A 13410-nucleotide genomic window follows, 5' to 3' on the forward strand; every position below is an offset into this window, starting at 1 on the left:
GTGCCACATCCCAGCATTTCCCTCTGTTCACCAACCAGGAAGTTGTCCTAACTTTGCTGTTAAGTGTTTCTATGAAGATTCATAAGTAAGCACGATTGATTAAATCATTGCCCAGTGGTGATTAACTCACTTGCTAGCCTCTCTGCCCTCCTCAGATATCCAAAGATGGGGCTGAAAGTGCCCACTCTCTAATCATGTTTTGATCTTTCTGGTGAGCTACTCTCATCCTGGAGCTGTCTGGGGCTTCCAGCCATCAGTCATCTCATTAGCATACAAAAAGCATTAAAAAAAAATATATATATATATATAAATTCTCTGTTGTTGAAGTATTACATATGTCCCCTTTTTCCCCCATTGTCCTCTCCCAGCCTGACCCCACCCCCTTGCCTTCACCACCCCTGCCCCCATTATTTGTGTCCATTGGTTATGCTTATATGCATACAAGTGATTTGGTTGCTCCCTTATCTTCCCCCATCCCACCCTGCCTTCCCTCTGAGGTTTGATAGTCTGTTCGATATTTCTGTGTCTCTGGGTCTATTTTTGTTCATCAGTTTATGTTGTTCATTATATTCCACAAATGAGTGAGATCATATGATACTTAGCTTTCTCTGACTGGCTTATTTCACTTAGCATAGGGATTTAGGAGTAATTTAGACATTTAATAAAGTTTAGAACTAGAACTGGATCTTTGTGCCCAAACTAGATGATTATTTTATTATTTGGATAATCTTGTTTTTTTTTTTGTGTGTGTTTTGTTTTTTATAATGTCTTAACCTGGTAGGTTGCCTTTTTATTTACATAGACCACATCTAATTTTAACAACATCATGCCCATTTTACGCGTAAGGCAAATGACTGGCCAAAAGTCACACTGCTAATAATTAGCTAAGCTGAAATTCCAGGCCTGGTCTGTTAGGTTTCAATGCTAACATTCTTTTCACCACACTAGACGACCACTACTGAAGTAGCACTGCTACACCCCAGGGTGTTCTAGAGATTGTGTTGGTAGTTTTTCCCCTCCCCTTTGTGGTACTGCAAGAAATTGTGGGGGGTTCTCCTGGAAACACTGCTCACTCTAGTTACATAATCAAGCTTATCCACTTATCTCGTTTTTATATGGCTTTCTCAGGAAAGATCTCCTTGCTTCACAGATTTCCATAAGCCTACTTCACTAGTAAGAGCTTCTTGATAGCAGAGCCTATGTCTTGGTTCTCTCTATTCCTAGTATCCAGGACAGTATCTAACATATCCTATGGTAGGAACTCATCAAGCACTTTTTGAATTTATGAATTAAGTTGAATTGAATTGAATTGAATTGAAGCATAACTCGTGGATACACAGGTAGCAAGATAAAGTAGTGTAAAGTATACTGGTCAGAAAGATTACTTCAATATAAATTCAATGCCAGCTTAACCACTATCTTGAACAAATTGGTTAACCTTTCTGATTCTATCACCTTTATAATGTAGAAACAACTATTCTCTCATAGAGTAGTTGAGAAGTCCAAATGTTAAAATATCAGTGCTTTTTAGAGAATCTGTAAAGTCCAAAGTTGAGAAAATAAAGGAGCTGTGTAAAGTAAGAATGGCTTGAAAAAACTGACCTCAGACAAGCTCATCCTTTCTGCTAATTGGTTCATTTTCTTCCAACACTGATAATTTTGATCCACCACTATACCCAGTCTATCCATCCAGTCAGCTCTCACAAGTACCCTCTCCTCCCTGTCTCTCATGCTGAAAGACCAAGTTTTGATAGTTCTACATCTTAATAACTATCTTAAATTGGCCTCCTCTCTGGACCCTCTAGGTCCCATCACCTCCTATAATTCATTATATCCTGGTCAATTATCACAGATTCCCTACTTCTAGCTGGTCTTTCAAAACCAAAAAACATAGCAAAACCCCACCAACTTTCTATCCTCTAATATAGAAATGTCCTATATTCTATAGAAATATCCTCAAATATCCTATTACAAATGTTAATAGGATAGAGCATCCACATCTACTGGATTTTCTGGGGTAATATTAACTCCAAAAGTTATCACCGTATATCAGTAGAATATTTTGAAAGAAAATTTTTTCCAATTTTATATTTGTCATAGGAAAAAATTTTTTTTGTTGAGCCACATGATCCACTTTTAAATTCAGAACATATGATTACCATATCCTTGGGTTGCCTGATATTCAGGAAAATGGAAAGAAAGTATCTTACTCCTTCTCATTTCAGTTTAAAATGTGTTATCCTCATCTCAGATCTCAGACTTCAGGCTAATACTTTCATTAGTATAGCTGAGGAACATTATACTTTAAATTGGCTTATGTAGACCAGCCTTAAAACCAAACAATCCTATATAATAAAAGGCTAATATGCAAATCGACTGAACAGTGAACCAACCGGTCACTATGACGCACACTGACCACAAGGGGCAGACGCTCAATGCAGGAGCTGCCCCCTGGTGGTCAGTGCACTCCCACAGGGGGAGCACTGCTCAGCCAGAAGCTAGGCTCAGGGCTGGCGAGCAAAGCGGCGGTAGCACTGAGGATGTCTGCCGGACTGCAAGAGGGTGCATGCCAGGCTGAGGGACCCCACCCCCTCGAGTGCACCAATTTTGTGCACTGGGCCTCTAGTGATTTATAATATTAATTCTTTGTGAAAGGGCATTGGGTCCAACATGAACATCTAACAAATGAATTTTTGTAACAAAACCCATTTGTAAAATGGAGGCTACCTTTAACGGGAAGAAAATAGTAAGTCAAAAATTCTTATTCCTAACTTTAACATTGCTGGAAGTGTAGAATTATGTACTAATTGTTTAAGTGCAGAGCAAAAATGAATACTTTATTTAAAGCAACACTTTTGAATCATTTTCTTTTTTTCAGCTGTCTGCCTAATAAAATTCAGGAAATTTTATTTTCCTTTCCTTCACCAACACTCATTCTAGGCCTGAGAATATTATTTACCTTTCAGTAGGCTTTTGTGGTAATAAAGCATTACTCCTTTCTCTGCTTATTTCCTTGGGACACAGAGCAAACATGCAGCAAGTGATAGCTCTGTTCAAACACTACAATATAAAACAAGTGAGCAAGACTCGTGGTCCCTACCTCATCATGAAGGAATGGAATGGTTTCAGGAATAGCACAAGACAATAAATTTAATAGAGAAATTTGTGTCTCCTGAAAATTTTCATCATAATTCCTTCCAAATGTTTTAGAACCATTTATTCTGTTTTATGGTAACATCTCTAAGCCAGGAGCTCTTTCTCGATGATTTTAATGAGACAGGGAAGTTACTGCTGTACGTGATTAGGTATTGAGATTATTAACTTACATAAGATCTCTTGTTGTTTGACTTTCCTTTTTATTTTAAGACTATATTAACAAATCAGATTTTTAGGATGGTGATTTTCTTTACTACTGCAAATACCAAGAATATTATAGTTTTTCTCTAGATGAGTAAAACTAGAGAATCCTTTCTCTGAGAGCAAAGGTGTTATGATCCCTGTGGGAAAGCCATATTCTGTACTTTTGAAATATTGTCTGCAAAAATCTAGCAGGTCTCATAGTCACACCATGATCCATCATCATACCTTAGCTATTTGCAAGTCCTCAGCAGGTCACCATAATTTTCACTCACTAATCATGTAAACACATATGAGACTCCTAATTACTGTGAATAGCCTAGAATCTTCTCCCTTTGTTTAAATAATAAAATGTAGGTTAATAAAAGAGCATGTCCCATTTGTTAAACTGACTAAATATATTTGTATACATGTTACTTTTCAATGTCATAACAATGTCAGATACAATCAATTTGAAAAGATTTATGAGTTTAAAATATGATACCCATTCTCCTATTTTAATAAACATTCTTAAAGCTGAAAATACAAGAAACATACCACCAGATTCAGTTATTAGAATTCACTTAACGTTACTGAAGGATTAATATAATAGACTTGAGCTCTGGTGTAAGACTGCCTGGGTTCAAGTCGTACCTCTCCCACAGATGGGCTCTGGGACAATGAACAAAATACTAACCTCTTTATAAACCTCTGATTTTTTCATCTGTAAAATGAAAACAAACCCGGCCCTATATGGTTTTTGGTGTGATTAATAGCACCTTGCTTGTGGGAATAGGTACTAATATTATCTTACATTAGTAATGTGCATTTGGGGGTCTTTTGGCATTACATTTGATAGTTTTACCTAAAATAAAAGCAAATGTTATTCTTAACATATTTTTTTTTTGTGGTTGAAGAAGTTGCAATTTTTTCTCTTGACTCAGAAGTGATGATGACAGGAAATTCTGCATTCTGCTTTTCACTTTAACAACTCAATCTTTAATAACCAATTGATACCTAAAATATGTAAGCTTTTCTAATCTGAAGCTAATTTTTGTTAACTATATCCACAATTTTGTTTCACTGTTCATAAGCAAATAAGTACAGGGATGTATACCAAAAGACAAATATAGAAGAGGAAAAATTTTGTATACAGTCTATTTCATCTAGTCTGTCAAACTTGAGTCATGCCCTAAATATGATACAACAAATTTTGTAGAAAATTCTGAGAATGCACATTTTTCCAAGGTTCTGATTTTCATCTGTTCTTTATAAGAACAAATAGTCTAGCAACCACTACTGAGGTAGGCTGTCCTCAAACGGACTCACTGATGCAGAGTTTCACATTTTTGAGTTTAGCAATCTGGAGACATATGGAGAACGTGTGAGCTGGTCAGCAACCAGCAGTGCTTGATTCAGTAGAATATCAATTAATGGAGAAAATAAGCTAATGTTCCTCTCACTAGAGAAATGACTAGAATATTATGTCTCCCTTAGCCTAACCAGTGACAGCTGACTTATGCCCATAAACTTTGGTGCACAAACCTATTAGTTCACCTACTTCGATAAGCTTTATTTTCATTAATGTAGCCAAGCTGTGATTTTGCCATAATTTCTCCCATGGGAATTCATATTTGGAGTGATTTAATATGCACACCAATACTGGCACACTCTGTAACACAATCTTGAAATCACCACACAATTTACTAAAAGCAGTGTGGCTGTGCTCTAAAGATGATCCTACTGTTAAGTGACTCTGAATGCTGAGCATTGCTTTGTTCATGACAGGAAAAATCACCTCCCCTCTCAAATGCCTGGATTTTGTGTAAAAAGATAGAATGAGGTGGAAGAGAGAGAGAGTGAGAGAAAGGGAGTGCACGCACAGAGAGCTTATCCCTGTTTACATTTTCATCCTGTGTCTACTGGATTGATCCCCTACTTCTTGTCAGCTCACCAGGCTGACAGCAATTCTTGCACAGACACAGGGTAAGAGGGACTTTGATTCATCCCCTCCCCCTAAGTCCAAGCCTGTCATTGTCTGCTCCTGAGTAAGCAAAGTGAATGTGGTCAGAGAGGTCTGGGGCTTCTGGAGCTGTGTTTTCCAATCTCAGGGGCGGCCACCTTCTCATCACAGCCCATGCAAGCATTCTGTGCATTATGCCGCTTTTCACTCACAAGTTTTGTTCTTCACTACAGAAGCACTTAACCCAAATAAGACAATTCACCGTGGAATTGTGTGTGTGTGTGTGTGTGTGTGTGTGTGTGTGTGTGTGTGTGTGTGTGTTAGCTAGATTGAGTGATAGATTGAAATTTTAGAGGGGTTTTTTAGCCTTCATTCCTATTTTTAAAATGGGAAAATCCCCCCCTCCCCCTTGGTTCTTCCAAAAACTGCTCTGTGATGTGATCACAAATACTCATGTGCATAAATCCCCATTATCATAATAGGGGCACCGCGAGAGGCTTCTTCTGAAAATAAATTACTCTGCAGCATATATTAGGAGGACTAAACCCAAACAAGCTAAATTGTGTGCTCTTCCATCCTGTAAGTTAAGCATTTGAAGATACAAAGCCAATTGCCTTTTTCATTTTACATGTATTTTGTTTCCTTGTTTTATTTGCATCTTATCTGGTTCATCTATTCCCTCTCTTTTAAAAAAAAAGATAGAAGACATTTCAGTTATTAAATTTCTTATTTTCTTTCAGTTGTCTTAATCATTCTGTTAGCTGTCCCTCTCTTTTCAACACATTGTAATCCATGTCTGTATCCATGGCGAACTTCAAACACATGAATATGTATGTTCTCAAAGGGAGGAGAAGCACCCACCACAGCCTGTTTATATCGGTATGGGGGCGGGGGGCAGTCCAAAGACGGAGAAGGCTGAAAGGGTGTGGTGTGGGGTTCTGATATTGCATAGCCTTGAGTTGGTCCCCAACTTTGCTTTCTCCTCATTTCTAAAACAAAGACAAATAGACCAGCTCTCCTACCAATTTCCCAAGGACAATGTTAATGCAGATAAAATAATCTATAGGAAAGAACTTTAAGGTTTAGGAGAGGAAACATGATTAAATTCAAGGGGATGCCAGTAAATGATCCTCACCCTAGAATTTCTGGTAAATGTTTGTTAGCAACTTTTGAATGTTTGTAGGTTAGTTTAAAATTTTAAACTGCTGGGGGAATGATTACAATTAACCTGTATTCAAAAGGGCTAGGGTTTCCATGCCTACATTACAGCAGGGTGTTATCCTTAGGGACAAAGGTTACTGAGAATATTAAAATCACCTTTAAAATGACCCAGAGCAAGAGCCTCTCTTGCTCCCCGTTGATAACCACCACTGTCATTGATTCAAGGGTAGAGTCAGCTAATTAAGTATTACCTTTAATGACATCTAGATTAATTTAAAAAATGTATAAAATGTTATTTGATGTATTTTAAAAACTGAGCTTTGAGGGGTTTTCTTTTGAATTCAATATGAGCTTGAGTTTGTCAGTCTAACTGATACATTAAAATATCTTTAAGTTAAGGTTGAACTTGTTTAGGATTATGCTTGGTATGAAAGGCATAAACCAGCCTACCTCCTTTGTGACTATATCTGACAAATGCTTTGCATGATCCTGATTTATAAGAGAGACCCTCACATTTAAGAGTTGATATTTGACCAAGTAAAGAGATTTGTCAGAATTTTATTCATTTTTTTCACTTACCAGTGTTCCTTTTTTATGTATTTTTTTGACTTTTGTCTATCAGGAATTGTAATTTTTTAAATCAATTCCAGCATTTACATTGCTTATGCCAGTTTCATGTCTTGGCTGGCTGGAAACCTGCATAGTGGACTTTTCAATGACACACAGAAAAAAGCAAACTCCCTCAAGCCAAGCGGAGAAAGATTTAAAACTCAGTGTGCATCCCTGTTAGGGGAGAGAGAGCCTATTGCAGAAACAAAGAGTGAGGAGAAAATTCTATCCTTGGAAGCTTCACAACGACACAACCACAGCTTTTCATGTAATAGCTCAAATGTTCCCACTACAGCCATTAACAATATAATGAAACAAATCACTTGCTATCCATCACAATTATAATTGATGGAATCCAACTGGTCTAACCTGGAGGGAAAAAATCACATCTCAAAGTGGATCCATTTTAGAAAATAGCGAAATTTGGGGGGAATGGGGAGGGATGACATGTATTTCCCATAAACAATTTAGGCAGTGATTTGATCTATCTAAACCAATAGATTATTGTCTTGATATATCTTTCCCCTGCAATTTTCCCTTTTATTTTATTAGGCCTAGTGGAGGATTACTGACTGCCCATGTGAATGAGAGAACTAGTTTAGGACCACGCACAAAGTACTATTGAGATAAATATTGGAAAACAGTGATAGCGTTGCTCATTCTTTACAGGTGTCTACTCTTGCTCTCTTTGGTTTTCATTTTTCTGTTTAGATTTCTCTATTCCCATCACCTTCAGAAGCCCCCAGAAATATTAATAGGGGTAAGAGTTACTACATTATTTAAGTAATAATAATGAAGACCTATATTGAGAGTAAGTAATGCACAATATTAAACATGATAAGTGGCCAGTGACTTTATGATTCACTTCAGAAGTGAATTCAGTGATAAAAGTTATGTCAGTGAGTTTAAACATCTTCTCTTCTTGAAAGGTAAAGAAATAATGCAGAGGATGCTGACCTTAAACTGATTCACAGGATAAAATATGACTAATTATAGCTATTACTTACTGAATACCTGTTATGCATCAAATAAGCACACATGTATAATCTGAGTTTGTACAACACTTCTGTGGTCTAGTAGCTAATTTTTAACCTCACTTTATAGATGGGGGACCTGAGGTTTACAAAGGCTAAGAGTCTTTCTCAAGTGCAATGAGATAGTAAATTGCCAGAACTCGAGGGACTTTGGTTAATAGGTAGAACATGGGCTCCGAGTTTGAAAATTCTTTCCTACTCAAGAATAGACATGCACATCAGTTGGTCGCATAACATTAATTATAGTAGCAGTGCTTACTGGCACCACAAAGCTTAAAATAACATGCTGTCACTGTGTAGAGCAATGGGCACCGACATATTTATTAACACATATCATAATTGAAATCCTATAGGCAGTACCTAGTTATAAGGCAATCAAGCAGATAATCCAGAATTGTAGTTATATTATCATTGAAATAAAGTTATGAAAACAGAAACTGAAAAATATTATAGTAAAATGCAACCCTTGAGAACATGTTCTAAATCCTAGCTGGAGAAAATGTGTCCTCCATCATACTAAGCACAGAAGATGCTCAGGGCTGAGTGCTATCACTGCATTTGGGGAAGTAGGAGGTGAAAATGTGCTGATTTTTTCTAAACAGAGGCATGCTGTTTTCCTAAGAGGCATGCATTATGTAAAAACATTTCATCACTGACTCCTGAATTAAATAGCTGCCACCACAACCTTGGGGAAAGTGGGTTTCTAGCCAAAGGGATATGAATATAGCCACAAAATCCAAGCCTGAAGGTATCTTCCCCCTGTTTATCTCTCTTTTAAATAGCAGATATTCTAAGAAAGGCATGAATTTAAGGAGATGGTTTGACTGGTACAGAAAGAACAAGAAAAATAAATAAATGCTTGAGATGCAAATGGATTTAAATTACATTTGCGGTCAATGAGAAGCTAGTGGATGCATGTGCTGAGAGAGGGGAATGTGTCTTACAGTTAGGTCAAATATATTATTTTGAAGTAACACTTTGGCCTGATTGGAAAAGTGAGATGAAGCAAGGCATGAAGAGCTCTTAGAGGACGGGAAATATGGCTTTCCTATGTTCTCTTAAAAGGTGAGCACCTTGCCCAAGGTGAGTCCTACTAAACATTAATAGATGGGATAAGAAAGTGGTTTCAAGGACCCAAATTAGGAAGTGACTGAGCTCTGAATAATGATTTGGTGCTAGAAAAGGCTGATATGTAGAACATGTGGGGTACTCCAAAAATAATGATTAAATAATAACCAGAAGGGTATAGTTAATTAGCTTCCTCTCAGGAGACATGATGTTTTAGAAGTGGTTAAAGAAAGTTTTATGCTGGAAAAGGAAAAACTTAAAAGAATGATAACTATTTCATAGAAAAGCCAGGAGATGATTAGAATAATAAAGATAAGGGTGGACACAAAGAGTGAAATGAGGTTCAATATCCCAGTCCTAGAATGAGGAAGGACCTGCCAATCATCATCATCATCATCATCATCATCATCATCATCTATATAATAAAGAGCTAGGGTCATAACGACCGTTATGACCCAAGGCTAGACCAGACCGGAAGTCAGTGCTGGGTTGCCACACCACCCAGCACTGACTGAGGCCGCTGTCTGTGCCCCAACCCAGCATGGACTGCCTACGGGGCTGTGGATCAGTCCCGGAGAGAGGCCTGCAGAGAGAGAGGCAGGGTCTGATCCATAGCCTCTGTGGCAGCTGTTGATCAGAACTTGCCTCTCTTTCTTTCCCAGCCTGGCCAATAGCCACACCTCCATTTCTCTCCAGGCCTCCCCACCAGGGCTGCTGATCAGCCCTGCCTTTCTGATCAGGCCCTGTTGATAGGCCCAGAGATGCTGACTGGCATAGAAACTGACCAATCAGAACCAAATCTAGGTGAATGTAAGGAGCCAATGGCTGCCTAGGAGGAGGAGCTTTTGACAATGACTGGCATAGAAACTGACCACTCAGAGCCAAATTTGGATCAACTGTGAGGAGCCAATGGCTGCCTAGGAGGCAGAGCTTTTGACTCTGACTGGCATAGAAACTGACCAATCAGAACCAAATTGGCTGGCAGAGGAGGGCAGTTGGGGATGAGATCAGGACAGCAGGGGAGGGCAGTTGGGGGTGATCAGGCAGGCAGAGGCAGTTGAGCGCAACCAGGCTGGCAGAGGAGGGCAGTTGGGGGTGAGATCAGGATGGCAGGAGAGGGCAGTTGGGGATGAGATCAGGCCAGCAAGGGAGGGCAGTTAGAGGTGATCAGCCAGGCAGAGGCAATTAGGGGCGATCAGGCAGGCAGAGAGGTTAGGAGTGATCAGGCAGGCAGAGGCAGTTAGGGGTGATCAGGCAGGCAGGCAGGTGAGTGGTTAGGAGCCAGTGGTCCCAGATTGTGAGAGGGGTGTCCGACCACCAGTTTAGGCCCGATCCCTATGGGTTCGGGCCTAAACCGGCAGTTGGACATCCCCCCAGGGGTCCCCAGTTGGAGTGAGTGCATGCTAGGCTGAGGGAACACCCCCCCTCCATGCACGAATTTTGTGCACCGGGCCTCTAATAATAATAATAATAATAATAATAATAATAATAATAATAGGCCTATCTCATTGGGGAAACATCTAAGCAAGAAAAAGTTACTGTATTTCTCCTTCAGGACCAAACTACTAAATACAGGACTCTGTGATGCCTAATTTTATCTGTTAACTTGACTGGGCTAATGAATGCCCAGGTAGCAGGTAAAACACTATTTCCGGGTGTGTCTATGAGGGTGTTCCCAGAAGAGAATAGCATTTGAATCTATAGACTGAGTAAAGAACACCAAAGACCATCCTTGCCAATGAGGGAAGGCATCATCTAATCAATTGAGGGCCTAAATAGAACAAAACTCAGGGGAAAAGTGAATGTGCCCTTTTTGCTTTAGCTATCCTTGGACATCGGTCCTCCTGGTTCTTGGACTTTTAGACTTGACCAGGATTTACAACATTGGCTCCCTTGGCCATTAGGCCTCGGGGCTCAGACTAAGTTATATCACCAGCTTTCCTGGGCTTTCACCTTGCACACAGAAGACCATGGGACTTCTTGGCCTCCATAATCATGGGAGACAATTCCTATAATAAATCTCCTTTTATATAGATCAACATATATCCTATTGGTTCTATTTCTCTAGAGAGGACCCTAACTAACACAGACTCCACCCTCAGCTTCTGTCCAAATTATCATTCTCTTATTGTTTTTCTATCATATTGTGCTTCCTAATTCAAGTCTAATTATAAAGACTAGAAAGGAGTTACGAAGCTGAAGATAGAAATGACAGACTGAAGAGCAACTTGGAAACAAAAAAGATAAACAGACAACAGAAACCAACAAAAACATTGTTTCCATATTGCACAAGAGGACTAATGACTTACATAACTCATTCTGATAATGGAATAGGGAAGTCAGGCCAATCTTTTAAATCACCAACTCTCCAATAAGTCAGTTCAGGTGGGCGTATATCGAATAAAAAAATAAAACAAGACAGAATAATGGTTTACTTGTGCTAAATCATCAGTGTGTTTCACATTTTCTGAGCTCCCCAAATTGAATTGGCAACTGCCTATTTTGTGCTAAATCCATATTTGTAGTCTGCTTTTATTATAACATGTTTTCCACATTGATTTGTGTATATTTTAGTTATGCCCATTTTACTGGGAGCTTTTTGAGGGCACTAACCTTATCTTATTCAATGTTTAGCCTATCTCGGGAAATGGTTGGTTCAATAATTGTTTGTTGAAATTAATTGAATCAAATTAAAATGATAGCACAGGTTTAAAATATTAACTAATCCCAATTGGTTGTTCTATGTTACCCACAGGACTTAATTATGATTCTTATATAGCTTTGCTACTCAGAGTGATCTACAGAACCAACAGCAAAGGTATAACGTAGGAGCTTGCTAGAAAAAAGAAACTCAATTCTGAGACCCCACCCAGGCCTTCCGAATCAGAATATGCATTCTAACCAGATCCCCAGGTGGTTTGTCTATACAGTTAAGATTTGAGAGGCATGGATCCATGTATATTAAGTCAGTTTTCACATATCCATTTTTCAATCAGCATTTATTTGTGGGTCTACAATGTGCAAAGAATGGTTTAAGGCACTTTGGCTAGAGTCAAAAATAAGTTTTATAGATCTGAAAAACCGTACATTTCTAAAGGAAAAGACAAGTGGTAAAAGTTCTTTCACAATGAATTATTTAATTAGAACATAACAATTGCTCTGTTGGAGATCTATAGGAACTATAAGAGACAGATCTAGTCTGGGGAATAAGGGAAGACTTTCCTAAGAAACTTGTTTGAACTCAGATCTGAAAAATGAGTAAGAGTTGACTAGGGAAATGCCTGATGTGATGGAGAAGGGGACAGCATGAACTCTGGGAAAGAAAGAAGTGTGGCATTTCAGAGGAATGTAAAACAAATTGGTAGTTACAAAATAGAACTACATCACAGGGATGTAGTTCAGTATAGGAAATATAGTGGATGATATTGTAATAACTATGCATGGTGCCAATTGGGTACTTGAATTATCAGGGGGATCACTCTGTAAATTATATAATTGTCTAATCACTATGCTGTACATCTGAAACTGATATAAAATAATATTAAATGTCAACTATAATTGAAAAATAAAATTTAAGCCCAGCTGGTGTGGCTCATCAACCTATGAACCAGAAGGTCATAATTGGATTCTCGGTCAGGGAACATGCCCTGGTTGTGAGCTCGATCCTCAGTGTGGGGTGTGCAGGAGGAAACTGATCAATTATTCTCTCTCATCATTGATGTTTCTATCTCTCTCTTCCTTTCTGAAATCAATAAAAATATTTTTAAAAAGAAAAATAAAATTTATTAAACAGCCAATGTGACTGTAGTTCATAAAGTGAGGCTGTGAAAAGATGTGGGACACAACTGGGATGGCACACATTATTCAAGACCTTGAACGTAATGTTGAAGATTTTTATTTTAATCCTAAGAGCATTGAAAAGCTATTGAAAAGTGTTAATCAGGGTAATAATATGATAAATATTTTTAAAACTGGCTACAGTATAGAAAATAGAAGAAATTTAAGGATAAACGCCAGGAGACGGCTCTAGCTATCTATTGCTCCCTAACAAACTAACTCCAAAACCTAGTGATTTAATGCTACTCTTTTATTTTGCACATATTTTGTGAGTCCTTTAGGAAGGATTCAGCTGGGTAGTTCTCTGATTCATGTGGTGTCAGTTGAGGCAGCTGGAGCTGCAAGATCTGCTTCCAAGATCAAATGGCTGCTGCCTTGGTTATCTCTTTCTCTATAAGTGTG

This window comes from Eptesicus fuscus, chromosome 10 (genome assembly GCF_027574615.1).
Source record: "Eptesicus fuscus isolate TK198812 chromosome 10, DD_ASM_mEF_20220401, whole genome shotgun sequence".
Lineage (NCBI taxonomy): Eukaryota > Metazoa > Chordata > Mammalia > Chiroptera > Vespertilionidae > Eptesicus > Eptesicus fuscus.